This window comes from Halichoerus grypus, chromosome 15 (assembly GCF_964656455.1).
Source record: "Halichoerus grypus chromosome 15, mHalGry1.hap1.1, whole genome shotgun sequence".
In the NCBI taxonomy this organism is placed as follows: Eukaryota; Metazoa; Chordata; class Mammalia; order Carnivora; family Phocidae; genus Halichoerus; species Halichoerus grypus.
The window spans coordinates 32,887,777-32,906,668 of NC_135726.1; the positions used below are offsets into that span (position 1 = coordinate 32,887,777).

Here is an 18,892-nt window from a genome sequence, read left to right on the forward strand (position 1 = left end):
CCCAAGCAGACTCCATGCTGAGTGTGGAGCCCAACGTGGGGCTCAATCTCACGACCCTTAGATGGTGACCTGAGCCAAAATCAAGAGTCGGACGCGACTGAGCCACCCAGGCGCCCCTCCTTGCACCTTCTTTGTGATTAGTTTTGTCATTCATCCATCCATCTGTCCATCCATCCCTCCGTCTGTCCATCGTTCATTTACTCACGCCATGGTTACCAAGTGCTTCTTCTAGGCCAAGACCTGGAACGCACTCTTTCATCCATTCATTCATTCTTCAGTCATCCAGCAGATAGTTGTCACCAGGTACCTTGTGGGGGCTCCCAGGGATCCAGGAATGTGAGGCTTTTTGTCTCCAGGCAGTTCTAAGCCAAGAGCACCTGTGGGGAAGCCCTCATAACATCCTCGGAAGATGAACAATGGTGTGAGAGGTGCTGTTCAGGTGTAGTGCGGGGTGGAGGAGTAAGGAGATCAGCCCAGTCGTAGCCTGCATCCAGCAGGGTGACCTGGCTGAAACTCTTGTCATTGGTTCATTCCCTCACGGGACCTACTCTGTGCCTGGCACTGAGGTGAGCTTGTACCCAGCCCTGCTGGGGACAGTGGCTCCTGGTGGGCAATGGACCTCGCCTTACCCTCAGGGATGCCCTTCACCTGAGCTGGGCGGGGGGCAGTGTCCCCCTTTCTGGGTGCCCCTGGGAGGAGGATGTCAACGCCTACAGAGTGATGCGTCGTGTGCAGGATCCTGGGTGACTGATCACTTTCCAACAGGGGAGTCTCTCTCAGTTTATACTGCTGTATTATGTCAATCTTCTCAGACTCCGTGTGTGTGCGTGTGTGCGTGTGTGTGTGTGTGTGTGTGTGGTGGTGGTGGGATTCCCATAAATCCAACGATGAGACTGATGAATCAGGCAGCTAGATCCTGCTGGCTCGGCAGGATTCTGCCTTGGGGCAAGTCCCCTCCTCAGACGTCAAGGGCCTCAGTGTCCCCACATGCACAGTGAGTGGTTCACTGGGCAAGGTCTGAGGTCTGTTTTAGCAGTCTGAGCCTCAGTTCCCTCATCCCTAAAATGCATCTAGTGAAAGGATTATATGTGGTTTAAATGCATTAACACAAGCAAAACATTTATGACCAACAATTTAACTAACTCAATAATTGACATAAAAATTAGCATGGCATATAGTAAGTGCTCAGTAAATGTAGTTTATGATGATGATCTTCAAGTCTATGGATGAGAGTAGGCACAGCGTGGGGCCCGAGAAAGGCCTGGTTCCTGCATGAGGAGGTGGTGGCCCATTTGGTTTGAGAAAGCAGAGGTAGGGGGCAGGGGACTGTGCAGGGGCACCTAGAGAAGGGTCAGTGAGGCTGAGAAAGGACCAGGGGACTACCCACCCCAGTCGTGATGTCTAGGACGTCAGCGGCTCTGTCCACCCTTGGAAATCCAGTGGGGGATCTCCCCTAGGCCACAGCCACCTCTGGGGGGATGCCAGCCCTGCGACTGCGGGGGGGCTCCTCCTTCTCACTGTGGTCCTGGGCCAGGTGGCCACCTCCCCTCGGCTGCCCTTCTGGAGCCTTCCCCGGGGCCTGACGGCTTGCTTTAATCTCCTTCCCACCACAGGCAGGGCTGGGGCAGCCTTCAGTCATTGAGGCTCGATAGCTCGGTAACAAAGCCCAGGATGGCAATTTTTCTGGAGGCTGAAACATGAAAATCCAGGGAAAATTGAAATTCTCTCTGCTGAGTCGTAGATGTGGATGAGTATAAAGGGTGAGTGGGACCCACAGGGTGGCTGTGTTGCTGGCAGAAGTACATCAGCGAGAGTCCTAGGGCTCTCCCCTCCCCGCGGGGCTCAGGCCACTTCCTCCCCCGGCCTGCATCTCTGGCCAGGCGCTGTGCTGGGCACACACGGCCCGGAAGCCGTCCGAGGCTCACAGCCTGCAGGGGAGGGATGGACACACAGCGCTGCAGTCCCATGGGAAGTGTGGGCTTCGGCAGGGGCGCCACGGTGAGGACCCAGGCCCCTCTCAGGGATACACAGCCAGATGTCAGGTGGTTCAAGCAACTTTTTTTTTTTTTTTTTTTTAGTAATTATGTTTATTTTGATGGACGTTACCAAAACATCATACCCATGATTTCATCAAGACAGTTATTTGGGATTACGCACGGGAAGGTAGTATGCTCAGGTCCAAGGCAAGTGAAAGGCAAAGCTGAGTAATAGTGCCAGGCACAGGTCTTGAAGGGGGCCTCTCGGTGACCTGAGCCTGGCAAGCTTGCCCTGGCGAGGGGCTGGACAGACTCAGCTTCTGGGGGCGGTGCCACCCCCTCGGGCAAGCGTCACAGAATGCAGAGCCTGAGGCCAGGACTTGGGGGCAGGTTCTGTGATTGGGAGGTGCTCCCAGGAGGCAGTCGGGAGGGGCGGAGAGAGGGAGGCGGGGAAGGGGGAAAGGTCCGGGTCACTGCTCGGACCCCAGGCTCGCATCCGCTGGGATCTCCACGCATGTGCCAGATGCCCCTGGCTCGGTCCCCCTTCGGTTGAGGGCCACACCGGGTGGGGGGGCATTAGCTCCCTGCCCCTGGGCTGAGCGGGAGTGAGCAGATTGAGGTCTGGGGCTCTAATCAGCCACTGAGCTGCGGAGGCGACTGGGGTACCAGCGGCCCTGTCGTCCCCCCAGCCCTCCCGCGTCCTCCCTCTGTAAAATGGAGCCAAGCTCCTGACTGTCTCACGGACTTGCCGAGAGGGTAGCTGGTACCTGTGGGTACAAAGAGAGCAAGTGCTTTGGGGTGGGGGGGGCTCTGTCCTCCCAGATGCCGGGAGGCCCCTCACTTTTCCCTTGCTGGGGGCTGGCCCCTCCAGCTGGGCCTCGACGGATCTGACGGAGCTTCAGCAGCAGGTCTGCGCCTCCAGGTTGGACCATGTGCGCACCCTGTCCGTGCTGGTGTCTGGGCTGAGAATGCGGACACGGCCCAGACATCCTCTGGGAATTCTTGGCTGGGCAACCAGCCTGGGCTCTGTGTGAAGCCGTATCCATGGGGGCAATGTTCGTGCTCCCGAGCCGGGGTCACCCACTCTGTTTCTGTCCCACAGGTAGGATGACTCACGGACATGCATCCCACCGTGCTAAGAGCACAGACGCTGAGGTCAGGTGAGCCATATTCAAAGCCCAGCTCGGCTGTATCTGACCTGTAAGACCCTGGACATGTCAGTCTCTGCCAGCCTCGGTTTTCCCATCTGCAAAATGGGTTTGACAGTGATGACTTGTCAGACTTTGTGAATATTAAACGAGACAACATGTGGCATGGAGCAAATACTCAAGAAATATTTAGCACATAACATATGTCATTTATTATCCAATTTTATATGCACATGTAGCATATATGTCCATACATAAGATACAACATAACCTATTAATTATTATTATTATTATTATTATTATTTTTTAAAGATTTTATTTATTTGACAGAGAGAAAGACAGCGAGAGAGGGAACACAAGCAGGGGGAGTGGGAGAGGGAGAAGCAGGCTTCCCGCTGAGCGGGGAGCCCGACGCGGGGCTCGATCCCAGGACCCTGGGTTCATGACCTGAGCCGAAGGCAGACGCTTAAGGACTGAGCCACCCAGGCGCCCCCCTATTAATTATTTTTCAATGTCTTCTCTAAGCTCCGAGTTCTCGGTTAGAGGCACCACGTGGTTTTCTCTGATACTGGCTTTTGTGAAAATTGTAATTGGAATTTGGTCATCTGTTCATTTGCTTGCTCATTCTTTACCTTCACTGAGCCCTTCCTGTGTCCACACCTCCAGGGCGAAAGTCGCATATACCAGCTGCATTCTGTAGAGGAGACAAGGGGAACCCAACTCTACAGTGCCCAGGATTTTCCCAAGGTCCCACAGCAGCAGGGGGCTGGAAGCAGCCCCAGAACTAGGGTGCTGGTCCAGCGCTGGTCCAGCCCGCTGTGAGGAGCCCTGGGCCAGTCTCCTGGGTCTGCTGCCTGTGGCCAGCCAGACCTGGAGGGGATGGTGGCAGCCCCTGTGTGGTGAGTTCTGATTCTCTCAGGGGCCCTCCTCAGGGAGCACTGAACTGCAGAGGCCTCCTGAACCTGACTCAGGCCCCGCCCACATGCCCCGACCGTGACCTCCCCCTGGCACCTGCCCTGGTTGCTGTGAGCTTGGAGAGCTGAGTGGTGGTCTCTGGGGACCGGGGGGCGGGGCCTGAGGGGTGGAGGGCTGCCGAGCTGGGGCCTGCTCAGCAGTAGGCCCCTAGGACAGGTGTTTTCCCAGCCGCCACTGCAAGGGGCTTTCTCTCACACCTGCTCCCTGAGGAGCTGAGGCTGGGTTCGCTGTGACATCCCCCAGGGCCCTGGGGACCCAGCTCCCTAGGTGAGGACCTGGGTTGTCACGGGGGTTGGGGGGCATGGCACACCTGGCCTGGTGCGGACTCTGCCAGGACCAGGGGCCCAGCCCGGGCTGGTTGTACCTGTGATGTGGAGCCTCAGAAACTTCCCAGATGTGGGCATTATGCAGAGGAGAGAAGCGGGGGGAGGTTTGCTTACCCCCGCTCCACCGGCTCAGGTTCTGCTTGGTCTGCTATCTGAAGGGTTGGCTGTGGACATGGCCTGTGGGTTCCAAGTTGAAAGACCTTTGTTTAGGGCCCCTAGCTAACTGGGGGTGGTGGTGGGAGGGAGTGGAGGCTTGCCCTGGGTCAGATGAACAGAACCCCCCTGGGGCTACCTCGTTCACCCACTTGGGTCTCAGGACTTCAGCTGCACGTGCTCTGAGAGGGAAGACTTGCAGTGACCATGTGATGAGTGTCACTTTGTCACTTTGACACTGGGGGCGCCAGCCTTTCGTGCTTCATCAGCCCCTGCCGTGAGTCCTGCGAGATTTGAATATTACCAGTGCTGTGATTTACCCAGTATTTTCTGTTGAGTCAGTTCTGTTTCCATACTTAAATTAATTCATTTATTTAAATCTGCAAATGGAAAATCAGTATCCTTTGCTGTAGGTAGACAGTAACCTTAAAAGTCAATTAAAAACAAACCTAAGGAAAAAGGCCCACGCTCACGCGGTTCCAGCCAGGAGCTGTGAGGTCTTGCGAACGCTGAGCCTGGGGTCTGTGCTCTCTCCTTGCTGGAACGTTAGAAGTTAAAGACTGCCAATGTGGCTGCCCCCTAAAATCATCATGGGTCCCAGCAATGGGACATTTCCCATGTTTTGGGGAACATGGGTCAGAGGAGAGCCTACTCCTTCCACAAAGCCCAATTTGAGTGTCCCCTGCCTTCTAACCTGACAGCTCCTCTGTGCTCACTCTTTCCCGATCCTGCCCAGGACTGAGCTGTCTGGCACCCACTGGCCTTCCCTGAGGGAGAGCTCTCTATGGCCATACAGATGAGCACGGGCTGTGCGTTCTTGCCTACATCCCACAGACCCTGGGAGGTACTGGCCTGCCTTTTTCTTAGGCCCCAAGGAACATCAGAAAACGAGAGCCTGTTAGCCACGCAGGAGACTCCCGCTGGGATGCCTGGGAGGTGGGCGGAGGTGGGCCCTGAGTAACAGGTCGGGTTTGGGTGAGCTGTGATCAGGGGTGGGCAGGCTCGATGAGCTGATGGCCCGAACAAAGTCTCAGAGGCCGGGCGAGGCACAGTGGGTGGCTTGGATGGTTTTCTGACTAAATGTAGGGATAATACCAGACTCCTTCCATTAACTGCTGGGAAACTCAGGGTACTTGTGCTCTTTGAGTCTCAAGTATCTGATCTGTGACATGGGAGAAATCATGGTGTTCACCATATAGGATGGAGGTGAGGATTTAATGAGGTAAAGCTTACAAAGAGCTTGGCACCATGCCAGGCACGCACGGAGGGCTCTGCCGTTGCTGGCTGAAAGGTGAGGCTGGGACATGGGCAGTGGGAGGTACTACCAGTCTGCAGTTCAGAAAGTGGCTCTGAGACCGTATCTTAGGCTAGAAAGGATGCCAGGGACATGGGGATGTCCCAAGGACTCAGAAGTAGGCAGTGATACCAAGAGCCACAATTCAGGGTGAGAAATGGCCCAAAGGCAGTGGCCTGAGGTCAGGGAGAGGTACTGATGGTGACAGAGGGAATCAGGGAGGGCTCCCTGGAGGCAGTGTCGTGAAGGACCAGTGCCTGTTAGCCAGGACAGAGCAGGTTTGGCGAAACAGTATGTGTCACTCACCTCCCTCCCCACAAAAGAGAAAGAACAGCCATTCCCTTTCAAAGGCCCAGATGGAGACCCAGCTCTGGATGCCACGAGCCCTCTTCCCGGAAGTTGGCAGAGGAGATGGCTGAACCCTTCTCAGAAGCATCGGGGACTTCCAGACCGTAGCTCTGACTTCTGCAGCTCAAATGTAGGGAAGGGAAGAATGCTATCCAAACAAGCTTAATCCCAATCAAAGGATTATTTTCTTACAGAAAAGCTTCACCTATACTTAATAGTTTTAAATTGTTCCGGGTACCAATTAGACTTTTAATTTTGCTGTTCCCTCCGGCGGCTGGAGGATGTGTGTGGTTTGCGTTTAATCAGAGCTGATTTTTTTTTTTTTTTAAAGTGGTGTTTCCGGGGGAGGGGAGGAGACGAGGATAGTGTTTCGGGGTTTCCTCCTGGTCCTGCCAGGGCCCGTGTCTCGCGCGCCTCCCGAGTTCGGGGATCTGTGTTGTTGGGGCAGCCGTGGATGCCTCCAGAGTGCCGAGCCAAAGTCCCCTCCTGCCAGCCTGAAGACAGGTCAGGGTTCTGCCGCGGCAGTCCTGCCTGGAGAATCCAACGCCGAGTTAAATATATGGATTATCCCCAAATTTCTGCAGCAATAGGGTGAGTTATTATTGATTCACAGAGCACGACAAAACATCGCTGCATGAATTAGCAAGCAGCTGTTTCTAATTTGAGTTTAGAACGGTACACAGAGGAACTTGTTTCTCTGTTCACTCCTTTCATTTATAATGAATTTTAATCACCGCTACAGGTGAGAAAAATGTAGAAACAAGCTTGTATCTTGTGGAAGAAACAAAGGAGAGACAGATGCTAACAGATTTCCAGTCTGTGATAAAAGGGATGTTTCGGTACACTTTACATGTAATTAGAGCACAGCTGTTTCCAGTCCCAGGTCCACGAACACGGCCGAATGTGGGCTCTGCTGGTCTCCAAAGGGAGTAAAGAAAAACAGTGATTCAACCCCGAAAGCATTTTGCTTTCTCTCGAGTCGAGCAGTGAGCCTTTGCGCTGGCCCTTGGTGGTGCTGTTTCGTGGAAGCTCTCGGAGGTGACTTCGCACGACGCTTTCTCCCCCCCACCCCGGGGCGGTGGGAGGAGGGCAGGACGAAGTCGGGGTGCGCTGGTGGCGAAGGCCTTCCGGGCCCCTCTGCTGATTACAAGTGCCCGTCTTCGGGGAGTGTCTCGTTGGGGCAGACTGGGGGGCCCTGGCAGGACCTGATCGTGTCATTCCACACTCGTTAATTTGATCACAGTTAACTCTTGGGTGAGTTGACGAGGGCTGGCTTTTTCCTTGCCTTTTTTTTTTTTTTTTTTCTGGTCTGTTTAATTTCTGCAATAAAACTCAAACTCAATTGCATTTTCAATATCGGTGCTGAGTAAATTTGTCTAAGGGATGGAGCAGCCAGGCCGGCTGTGCGTTCCGTGAAGTCCGAGGCTCCAAGGGGCAAGGTGGAGGCCTCCTTCCTGTCCTGTGTGTCCAGTGGTCCTTTGGGGTGGCAGCAGCCGTGGGTGCAGGGCAGCGAGACCGTATCCCCCACCCCCTGCACTCCAGGTCCATGCCCTAGCAAGGCTGCTGGTGCCTCAGTCTCTCCGTCCGTATGCGGGGGCTGGGCTAGCTGCTCTGGAAAGCTCCTTTCTCTCCGATGTCTTGGGATTGTCAATTGTAGGGCCTTTTATGCAGGTCAAGTGTCCTTTGCTTTGAAAACCGTCTTCTATAGGGTTAATTGCTGGCCCTTAACTTAGACGCCCCTGGTAGTTAATCAGGACCCAGGAAGATGGGACCACTCCCTTGTCTTGTGTCCATTCAGACCAACAGGGCTGTTGCCTGCCTCTCCCTCTCTCTGTCCTGTGACCTTATATTGAGCTGGGGAGCCAGTAGCCAGTGACTATTTTTTTACTTTATACATTGCAGAGAATTTCTCACATATAACACGTTACAGATACTCACTTCCTTCGTCTGCATAGCAACCCGGTAGTTGGGACCATTATTATTCCCATTATACAGATGGAGAAATGGAGGCAGTTTTCTGCATCTGTAAAACCGAGGGAAGTTCGATGATCTCGGTGGAGCTGAGTGTGTAAGGACACTTTGCGACGGGGAAGGGGGCCCTGCGAGCGTGGGCACGCAGGAGAGTGAGCGGCCCTGGTCCAGACTGGGAGCCGCGGCTGGGCTCCATCATGGATGTGCGGATCAGAACCTCTGCCACAGCTCTCCTTCTCCTTTAAGAAAAGCCAGAAGTGAATGTGGATTTAAAAAAAAAACAAAACTTAAGGAGTTCTCCATTTCTAAATGTTGACGTTTTTACAAAATAACGGATAACTGGGTGGCCCCCAGTCTGTCCGGGGGGAGGACAGCCATGGTGATCTGTGTCCCACTGCTCGGGTCACTGTTTCTCTCAGTCCAGCTGGCTGAGAGCCCTTGGGCTGGGAGTCCGGCCCCAGCTTTTCTAATTACCATCTGCTTTCTGACATCGGGATGTGACCTAACCTCTCTGTTCTGGTTCCTCATCCGTGGGGTGACCACGCAGCTTGGTGTGGAGTGCGAGAGGGGGACGCTGAGTGGGTGGGATGCCGGGGGTATGCCACGCTGCCTGCCCGTAATATGGGAAAAACCACCACCACTACGACCTCACCGAGCTGCTCAGTGTCAAATGGGATCATGGGTGTGAAGCTGCTGGGCAGAACTTGAAATGCCACACAGATGAGGGTCTTTACAATTAATGATAAAGTTATAGAGCAACCGCCTTATTTTCTTTAGTCAACGTTCATTGAATGCTTAGCAGCATCTACCCATTACCCATTTTGTGATCCCCATCCAATGGATGAGGAAATGGGGGCTCAGAGAGGTGCAGTAACTTGTCCATAGTCACACAGCCAACGAGTGGCAGCTCCGGCTAAGCAAGCCTGTCCTCTTCCCCGTGGCTCTGTTGTCTCCCCGTTACTCGCGTCTCCCTGCAATTGACCTAGTCTCTTTACGATTACGATTACGCTGATGGTTTGGGCTCCCGGAAGGTTTACTAAGGGCTTTGATGGCCACTGTTCGCTGTGAGGTGGTATTTCAGCACAGCCCCGAGCTGGCTGGAAAAAGACATGCGGCCCCTCAGAGGCTACGTGCTCAGCGCCCCTTTGAGGCCGAGCAGGGAACTGGGTCCCACTCTTCACCCTCCAGGACCCGCTGGAGAAGCAGCTCCAAGGGCAAGAATACCTTCCCCCTTGTCTCAGTGTTGGGCCGCTGACCTCTGCAGGCCTGTCCCCACCCCCATGCTGCCCGCCAGCCCCCCAGTGCCCCAACCTGCTTAGTTTTTATCCCCAAACTGAAAGAAGGATCCCCCCTTCCCCTCGCTGTGGTCTCACTGGGGCTTCTGAGATCCTATCCACAAAGGCACTCTGAGCTCCCTGGAGGAGGGGAGGGTGAAGATGAGCTGCTATTATCTTTGCTAATAGCATAGTTCTAATTTAAGATTTCAGGTAGAGTCACATCAGCTTCTGGTAGCCTCCGTGGGCCTCCTTGCCCTACCTCTAAGGAAAGACCCTCCAGCTTCCCCGTCCCCTTCCTTCCCAGGGTGGATTCTTGACTTCCCAGGGGTTGGGCCTCTATCCCTTACACCGTACCCCCATCCGTCCCTTTAAGGAAACCAAACATCTGCAGGCAGGACTAACCATCGCCATGACGAAAGGGGCTTTTTGTTTTTTTTCTCTTTCAAAGTGCTTCAGAGCAGCAAAGAATTGGTTTCGAGTTGCAAGTTTAGACAGTGACTGATGGACAGGTTGGGCAGAGAAGAGCATAGCAACCTAAGAATGCCGAGTGCTTTCTGTACCCCTCAGAGGACTAAGCATATGGAGCTGGCTTGACAAATACGGGCTCAGTGAAAAAAATACCTAAGCCAGCAGCGAACTGGGATGCCTCCTACCTGCTGTTCCTCATTCCTGTACCCAGGGCAGACATCACTAATGGATCACAGACTCTTAGAGCTGCCAAGGCTCTCCGAGACCAGTTCATCTGATTCCTTCTCTGGAGAGTTGGGGAAGTGAAGACACAAAGAGGGGATGTGCTTGCCTGTGGTTTTACGGTGCCAGAATCTGAGCCCAGTCCAATATGATCTCATTCTGCATGGCCCGTGGCTCCGTGCTCTGGGCTCACAGCCCCACCCTCTGTGCTCAGAATTCTACCCTCTGGCTGCGGCTTTGCCTTCTGGGCTGGAGGTTCCACCCTCTGAGTCATCCTTTCTTTTTTTTTTTTTCTCTTAATGAAAGGTAGCACATGTTTGCAGCTGAGTAGTTTCGTTTTGTTTTCTTTTACTTTATTTTATAGATTTATTTATTTTAGAGAGAGACAGTGCGAGCGCATGTGTGGGGGGTGAGGAGGGGCAGAGGGAGAGGGAGAGAGAATCTGAAGCAGACTCTGTGGTGAGTGTGGAGCCCGGTGTGGGGTTCGATCTCATGACCCTCAGATCATGACCTGAGCTGAAACCAAGACTTGGATGCTTAACTGACTGCGCCACCCAAGCGCCCCCCAGCTGAGTAGTTTGTTAGCCTGTTTCCTGCTGTAGAGTTTTGGGAGTCTGACAGCCTTCTTTGTTTCATTTCTGTCCTTTTTGGTACAAGTTGGCTGCGTTTCTGTGATATCGAGTTCTCAACAACCTTGTGGGTCTCCTGTGTATGTCATGGGGATCTACTCTATCAGACAAGAAGTTCCTCCATAGATATTTTCTAGATAATCCTATCTTTACTTTTGGCTTCTACTGAGATGGTTGCAGAGAAATCACCCCAAATTTCCTAGATGCTCTCTGGTTTGATCTAGGGGATCTGTAGGCCACACACTTAATCTTTTCAAAGAGCCTTTCATGGGACTGAATACTCTGAGCTTTTGATTTTTCTGAGATGTTAGCATGATGTACAGTCATACCCTCAGCCTTCTCTCCAGTGTGCGCTTTCCTGTTGGAGAATCTCTTAATTATAATGTCTTTTGCTATCTGGGTAGGCTGAGGATTTCCAAAATGATCAATTCCTGGCTTGCTTTTCGTTTGACAGCTCTGTTGATCTAGCTCTTTTCTTCTCGAGACGAAACCAGGCCATGCCTTCGACATTTTGCTTGGAAATCTCCTCAGCTAAATATCCATTTTTATCCGTTACAAGTTCTGCTTTCCACATAATTGTGGGACACAATTCCACTGAGCTTTCTGCCACTCTATAATAAGGATCTGTTGCCTCCAGTTTCCAGGATCATGTTCCTCATTTTCTTCTAAGCCCTCACCATCAGGGCCCTTAGTGTCTAAGTTTCTCTTGACAGTCTGGTCATGATGATTCGGGTATTTTCTATGACGATTTAGGTTTTCCTTTGTACTCCTTACTTCCTTCTGCGTCTTCACTAACAGGGTCATTAGCATCCCTATTTCTATGAACAGTCTTTTTTTTTTTAGGGGGGAGGGGCAGGGACGAAAGAGAGAGAGAGAGAGAGAAAATCCCAAGCAGTCTCCACACCCAGCGCAGAGCCCGACACGGGGCTCAGTCTCACAACCCTGAGATCATGACCTGAGCCAAAATCAAGAGTCAGATGCTTAACCAACTGAGCCACCTAGGCGGCCTCTCATGAACAATCTTTTTAAGGCAATGTAGGCTCTTCCTACCATACTCCTGAGAATTCTAGTGGCTGCTCACTGCCTGATTCCAAAGCCGCTTCTGCACTTTTAGGTATTGATTATAGCAGCACCTCTCTCCTAGAAGCAAAATCTGTATTAGTTTCCGATGGCTGCTGTAACAAATGACCACAAACTTAGTAGCTTGAAACAATGAAAATTAATTTCTTATGGTTCTGTAGGTCAGAAGACTAATGCAGATCTCACGGGGCTAAAATTGTGGCATCAGTGGGCCTGCATTCCTTTCTGGAAGCTGTAGGGGAGGGTCTGTTTCCTTGCCTTTCTAGTTTTTAGAAGCTGCCCCCATTACTTGTCTTGTGGCATCGTCCTCTTTTGCCTCTTTCTTCCACATTTTAAGGACTTTTGTGATTACATTTGGCCTACCCAGATAATCTGGGATCATCGCTTTATCTTAAGCTCAGCTCATTAGCAACCTTAATTCCAACTGTAACCTTAATTCCCCTTTGCCATGTAATGTAATGTATTCATAGGTTTTGGGGATTTAGGGCACGGACATTCTTGGGAGGGGGGTAGTCATGACTCTTCTTCCCACAGCCTCCCAGGTCAGTTCTGCCCAGTTCTGCTAGCATGCTTTATCCGCCATCAAGTGAGGAAAGAGGCCGGCTACCTTCATTGGTGCTTGGCCTTGGAGCCCGGCCGGCCTGCTAATCCACTTCAGGACATGAATTTGCCTTTTTGGCAGGTGGGATTGTAGAGTGTGGGACCTCTTCCTGGCTCTCCTTGAGCCATAGGTCCTGGCTCTGTGCTGGTCCATGGTGGGCCTCAAGAACGAGGGAGCAGCTTCTGCAGCAGGTTGGGCCTGAACCAGCATTCAGGGCAGGAGAGGCAACATAGTCTGGTGGTTAGTGAGTGAATGGGGCTGGGGGACATCTGTCACTCACTAGCAGTGTGTGCCCAAGGGGTTGCTTTCTTTCTTGGAGCCTCAGTCTGCAGTTCTAAAGAAGGGGAATGTAGGGGGGCCTGGGTGGCTCTGTCAGTTAAGCGTCTGCTTTCGGCTCAGGTCATGGTCTCAGGGTCCTGGGATTGAGCCCCGCATCAGGCTCCCCACTTGTGCTCTCTCTCTCAAATAAATAAATAAATAAAATCTTAAAAAAAGAAAAAAAAGAAGGGGCGCCTGGGTGGCTCAGTCGTTAAGCGTCTGCCTTCGGCTCAGGTCATGATCCCAGGGTCCTGGGATCGAGCCCCGCGTCGGGCTCCCTGCCCAGCGGGAAGCCTGCTTCTCCCTCTCCTACTCCCCCTGCTTGTGTTCCCTCTCTCACTGTGTCTCTCTCTGTCAAATAAATAAATAAGATCTTTAAAAAAAAAATAAAAAAGAAAAGAAAAAAAAAAGAAGGGGATGGTAATAGTACCTACCTCCTGATGTGTGTAAGAATCAAATGAGAACATGCTAGCAAAGAACTTGGCTTCCAGAAAATGTTCCTTAAACAGTAAGTGCTGTGGTTTTTATGAGTTTAGTTCTGCATCTGTCTGCTCCTTGCTGTGTGGTCTCAGTTTCCCCATCTACGAAATAAGATGAGTCTGTTAACTTCCTCTCACTTCCCTCCCCTCCCCCTTGCATTGGTATTGATTCTACATGTGTGGATGCCATTGAGGTGAGGAATATTCTGGGACGGATGGCCAGCTTTGGCGCCTGGTTGAAGTGCAAGGAACAGGGCAGGCACTCTGTCCCCCTGCTGTCTGTGAATTCGGTTCCCCTTAGGCCTGGCTGGAGACTAGATTCTTTCTCTGGGGGCTGAGCCCCTGATAGGCACTGAGATGCTGAGGATGCCCCCTATTCAGCCTGGGGGCTCTGGGCTGCTGGCCCCATCTCCTGCTGGGCCTTTGTGTCCTGGGATCTAGGCCCCCACTCACCTGGGGTTTGCTGGGAGGGGAGCCTCCGGCCTCCCAGGGAAGTTGGCGTCACCGTGAGCTGGAAGCAGCCCCAGGAGAGGGCCTCCGAGCTTGCCCGGTGCCCCCATGTTCCCTCTGCTGCCCCAGGCTTCTAGGTGGTACAGAGACACAGATGGGTAGGGTTGAAGTTTCCCAAGAAGAGATCAAGAATATGGCCAGATGCCCTCCTCAGCTGAACTTGTATCATTTCAGTCTGGAAAGACACCTGTTTAGGTTCTGGCTGCCCCAAGGGGAGTGCAGTCTATGGTGTGTCCTGAAGCACATTCACTCTTCTGAGTCCTCTTATCTGTACTTGAACAACAGGATTTTCGGGACCCTGCCTCAAGGCCTCCCTTTTCAGAGAGGATAGGCAGCTCCTTTCTTGGAGGAGGAAACCTGCTGGCTAAAGCCCTCTTCTTTAGCACTGGGAGTCAGGAGATTCCTTCCTCTGACTTGTTCAGTGCCCTTGGAACATTCCACGTGTACAGACCTGTGCTCATGGCAGACATCACCAATTAATTTCAGCACTCATGTCTTCTGAGCCCAGATATGGCTTTACAATCCTTCTGAATACAGTACTCTAGGCAAGCACTACCAATTTATCATCCTGGAAGTCCCCTTCTCTCTCTGGACCTTCTGTATCATACAGAATTGGCATTACATGGTCCCTGAGTCTGTGTTCCCATTTCTCTGAGCTGCAGAAGGGTCACTGCGATTCTGATTCCTGTTGCTCCTGATGGAGGCACAGGGGAGGCTCTACTTGGAGGACCATAGAGCTTGGTCCTGTGGGGACCTTGTCTCCTTGGCAATTTTCATTTTTCTAAGGAAATGGGTAGTGGTGAGGAGACCTTTTGGAGCCTCATGAAGAACTGTCAGGCCTTTCTGTGGTTCTAATGGAGACAGTCTGGATGCTTGGAATCTTGCACAAAATGACCTTTATATTCATCCTGAAGGGACCTTGTAGACCAAAATTCCAACTTCCCATATTATAGCAGAGGCAGCCGAGGCCCAGAATTTCCTGATGGACTCTCTGTCCTGCTCTCCTCCCTCCGCCCTCAACACGTTCTCCCTGAGGCACCTTGCTTGCTGTTCCTCAGCCTTCTTTCATGGTCTGGAAGATCTGGTCAGTTTCTTTCACTTGGACGGTGAATGTCCTAGAAACCTGGAACCACTGGCTATCCGTGCTTTTCCCTTTCCCGTTGGCTGCAGGGCACCTCCCAGGGCGCTTTTCAGAACCATTTATTCCTCTTGCAGAGCTGTGGTCGTGAGGGCTCACTTCCTCCTCAGCCGGTGTCCGCACTGCTTGAAGGTCCCCCCTTCTGCTCGCTCCTGTGGCCTGGGGGCCACCTGACGTCCCGCCTCTGTCCAGGCACTTCCTCGGCTGCCGTGGCCCTGATTCTCTGTGACAGGAGGAGCCAGGGGGTGAGGCTCCCAGCCCTTCTGGGCGGCAGCCCACTGTGCTCTGCGCAAACAGGGTGTGGGAGAGGTGGTGCGGGCCGGTGCGGGGCCGGTGCGGGGCGCCCAGCGCCGCCTCGTGAGCTTGCGGTCCGCCCTGCGCTTTCTGCTGCAGATGCGTTCTGAAGCCCAGTTAATGTTCTTTTTGCTACTTAATTGAATTTTTATCGAAATTTCTCCCCTCTTTTATGCTTGTTTTGGTTCCCTTCCTGCAGCAGACAGCAAAAGCCTCATATAACCCATTTCCTACCAGGCCTTTTTGCAGGATTAGTCATTTTTAAATGACTTTAATCTCCGTTTTGAAAGTGATTTCTCTACTCATTTTGTCATATTACTTTGTAGTCATTCTAGGGGGAGGGGAAGCCGAGGACCTGCATTAGTCACTGCTTTTGGCACTTGATCTCCTCGGGTGTCGGCTCCCCCTCCCAAAGGAAAGAAGCAGTGGGAAGTTGAGGGTGAAGGCACCGACTCAGAACCAGGCTGACTGGGGTGGATTCCTGGCTCTGCTGCCTCCCAGCTGTGTGGCACCTGGCAAGTTACTCAACCTCTCTGTGCCTCGCTTTTCTTACCCGTAGATGGAGATAATAATAGTACCCATCTCACTGGGCTGTCGAGAGAACTGAATGTGGTAACACATGCAAAGCTCTTAGAAGAATGCCCGGCAATAGTAAAAGCTATACAGGCATTTACTTGGAAGGAACAAGGTAGCTGGCTGAATGGGACTTTTCTTGGACCTGCCTTCTCTGTGGGTTCTGAAACATTCAAGTCGCAGCGGCTCCTGAGATTGCTTGTGCCCCATTTTTGCACCCCTTCCCTTTCTGCACCCCTGCCGGAGGGTGTGTGCGGTCCCGGCCGTGCGTGCGCGTGTGGTGTGCGTGCACGTGTGAGAGGAACGGTGCCACTGTAAGGCCGGGGGCCCTCGTCCTTTGCCGACATCCCTGCACCTACATCCTGGGAGCTTTGGCCCCGGCGCATCTCTCCAGCCTGCCTCCTAGAGCACTAAGCTGAGTGCCCCCAAAGCAAACTGCACTTCGGAGGGGTGGGCCGGGAGCAGCCAAGGTCAAACGTGTTTAGAACAAAAGGCTTTAAACAGTGCAGCCTGAATTTGGGACTTTCCCCGCTCATTTCCCCCGATTGGGCCTTTTCAGTGTAAGGGGCCTTATGGTCATTTCCCTTCAGATGATTATAATCTCGGCAGTGGCCCTGTTGGTGGCTCCCAGAATAATGTGCTTTGCTTTAGTTTTGAAACTTGCTTGCAGAAAAATAAAGCCAACCAGGCTGCCCAGCCATGGGCCTCGGGGACTGTGGCGCAGGGCGGGTTGATTCTCCTCGAAGTCTGGCGGGACCAGCGTGAGCAGAAGCCCGTGCTGCTGGGAAACGTGGCGCTCTGGCCATGAGACCGAGGGCAAGTTACTCGCCTCCCTGAGCCTCAGCTTCCTCATCTCAAAAGTGGGGTGTCACCAGTGGTCGTGAGGATGGAAGGAAATTAACCGGGGTGGCGTGCCCAGTAAGTGTAGTTGCTGGTATCATTAGCACTGGTGGTACTAATTAGTGCTAATTATGATTATTGGCCAAATAGTGCTTCTGGTGAACGGCTTTCTTGAAGTATAATTTGTATACCACAAACTTACCTTGTTTTAAGCGAGCAGGTAGCAACGTGGTGGATTTACACAGCTGTTGCATTGCTTACCACAGCCTAGTTTGGGGGCATTGCTATGATCTCACCAGGATGCCTCGTGCTCATTTGCAGTTTCCTTGCTCCCTACTCCAGCTTCAGGCTGCCGCTAATCTGCACATGTGCCTTTTTCTGGACATTTAATAGAAGGGGAGTAATAGTGCTTTTTCACATTCATTTTTCACATCTGCTTCTCACATGATTCCCTTTTCTCACATGTGGAAACTGAGTCAGAGAGGTTGAGAGGAATAACTCTGGACTGATGGATAAGCTGAGGAGCGAGGGGCTTTGAGTGCAGGGCTCTGCTCTCGTCCCCGGGGGCTGAAGGGCTTGGGAGCAAATGAATGCTGGCACAAAGACATGTCCAGCCTAGGTCTTCTGGGCAAGGCGTGTTCCTTGTCTCACTCACCGTTGAACTGACCTGGGTTCAAGCCTGTGTCCTCCGCTCATCAGCCCTGTGAGCGCCTGCACGTCTCTGGTCTCTGGGGGCCCCTCCCTGAATGCAGATGGCAGGCTGGTTGCGGTCGTGCTGTCAGGGGGTGTTAAATGAGAGGCAGCCTGTGACTGCCCTGGAGGCTGGACGTGGGGGTCCCCTCGCCTTTCTCCCTGATGCGGGGGTAATCTCATGCAACAGGTCTGCGGGAGGCGCGTCCAGACCCATGTCCTGGTGCTGTCATTTCCTGGGGAAAGTCGCTGTGGCTGTGCCTTAGTCTCCTCATCCGTACAGTAGGAGGGGCCCTGCTCCCGCCTCACTGGTGGTTGTGAGAAAAGCGCTCAGCCGAGCACCAGGCGCACGGGAAGGGCTCCCTGGCAGCTTGCGTGAGTCTGAGCTAGGGCATCAAAATAATCAAAAGTCATTTGAGCCTGGCTGGGGGGCGGGGGCCCAGCAGGTCCCCCAGCTGCCCCAGCTCCAGCCATCTCCTCCCTTGGGCCCCTCTGTCTGCACCCCACGGAACCCAGCTGGCATGAGCTGGGAATTAACCAGGCGGGGGCTGGGGCATCTCCCACCGCGTCTAATCCGAGGAGCTGGCAGCGGCTGCATCCTTCCCTTGCCGTCTGAAGGGCCCTGTCATGGGAGGCCCCGGGGGAGCAGGTGCCCTTGCCCCGGGAGGACGTTCTGGGAGGTGCCCTGTGCCAGGCTGGGTGGCTGGGCTTCAGAGGTGGAGAGGCCTCCGGGAGGTACAGGACGCAGGGCTGGGAGCTTTGCAGAGAGCCTCATCCTCCCAGGCAGAGCTTTGCCGGTGCTGCCGGCTGGGGTCAGGGGCAAGGCCAGGGACCAGGGGGGCACGTTGGGGTCGTGGGTGGGGTCCAGGAAAAGGCTCAGAGCCAGCGCTGAGGAGACCCCTCAAAATCCTGCCTGGGACAGCAGAGGCAACTGTGAGAGCCTCGGGGTATGGGACCCTCGGGGCCGGGGTCATGCCCGTGGCTGTGGTGAGTGCCACCAGGTGTGAGTGTGTGTGTGAGCCATAGTGGGAATCGGGTGTGTGAACGGATGTGTATGCGTGTCTGGGCTGCCTCTGGCCCAGACTTTCTGGGTTAGGTCTGTGAGGCTTTTTCTGGAGACTAAGCTGTGCTGGCCAGGGCAGTGGTTTATTTCCTCGGGGTTACAAGAGCAAGGTCAGTGCGGCTGAATCTGAGCTTTTGTTTGTCTCTCCCCTGCCCGTGGCAGCCTGCGGTCCGTTTCATTCATTATTAAGTTTTAAATCCACCTGACGCGAAACTTGAGCCGCGGAACTCACTCCGTGTGCAGGCTGGCTCGGCCTGACCCCCACCGAGGTGTGGGGGAACCTCACTGGCTCTGCTCGCTGGGTCCTGGGTGCCTTTGTTTTGCCAGAAACGGCCAGCCCCTGGTTTGTTTAGGTTTCCCCTGAGGCTGGACGGGCCGGCGAAGGCCGGGGAGGGTGGGCCAGGTGCTCATCTGGGCAAGGACGGCCTCCCCTGCCTGCCAAGGTGGGTTTCAGGGCCATCTGGACCCCGGGCTCATCCCCTAGGCACCCCGGATCAGGCCATCTCCCAGGGTCTCGTG

At 53.5% G+C, this 18,892-nt stretch overlaps 1 protein-coding gene across 3 annotated transcripts in view; it reads left to right on the plus strand.

Moving 5' to 3' along the window:
- ZNF423 (zinc finger protein 423) overlaps positions 1 to 18,892 on the plus strand; it is a 324,559-nt gene that overhangs the window by 167,702 nt on the left and 137,965 nt on the right. The gene's annotated exons all lie outside the window — the stretch shown is intronic.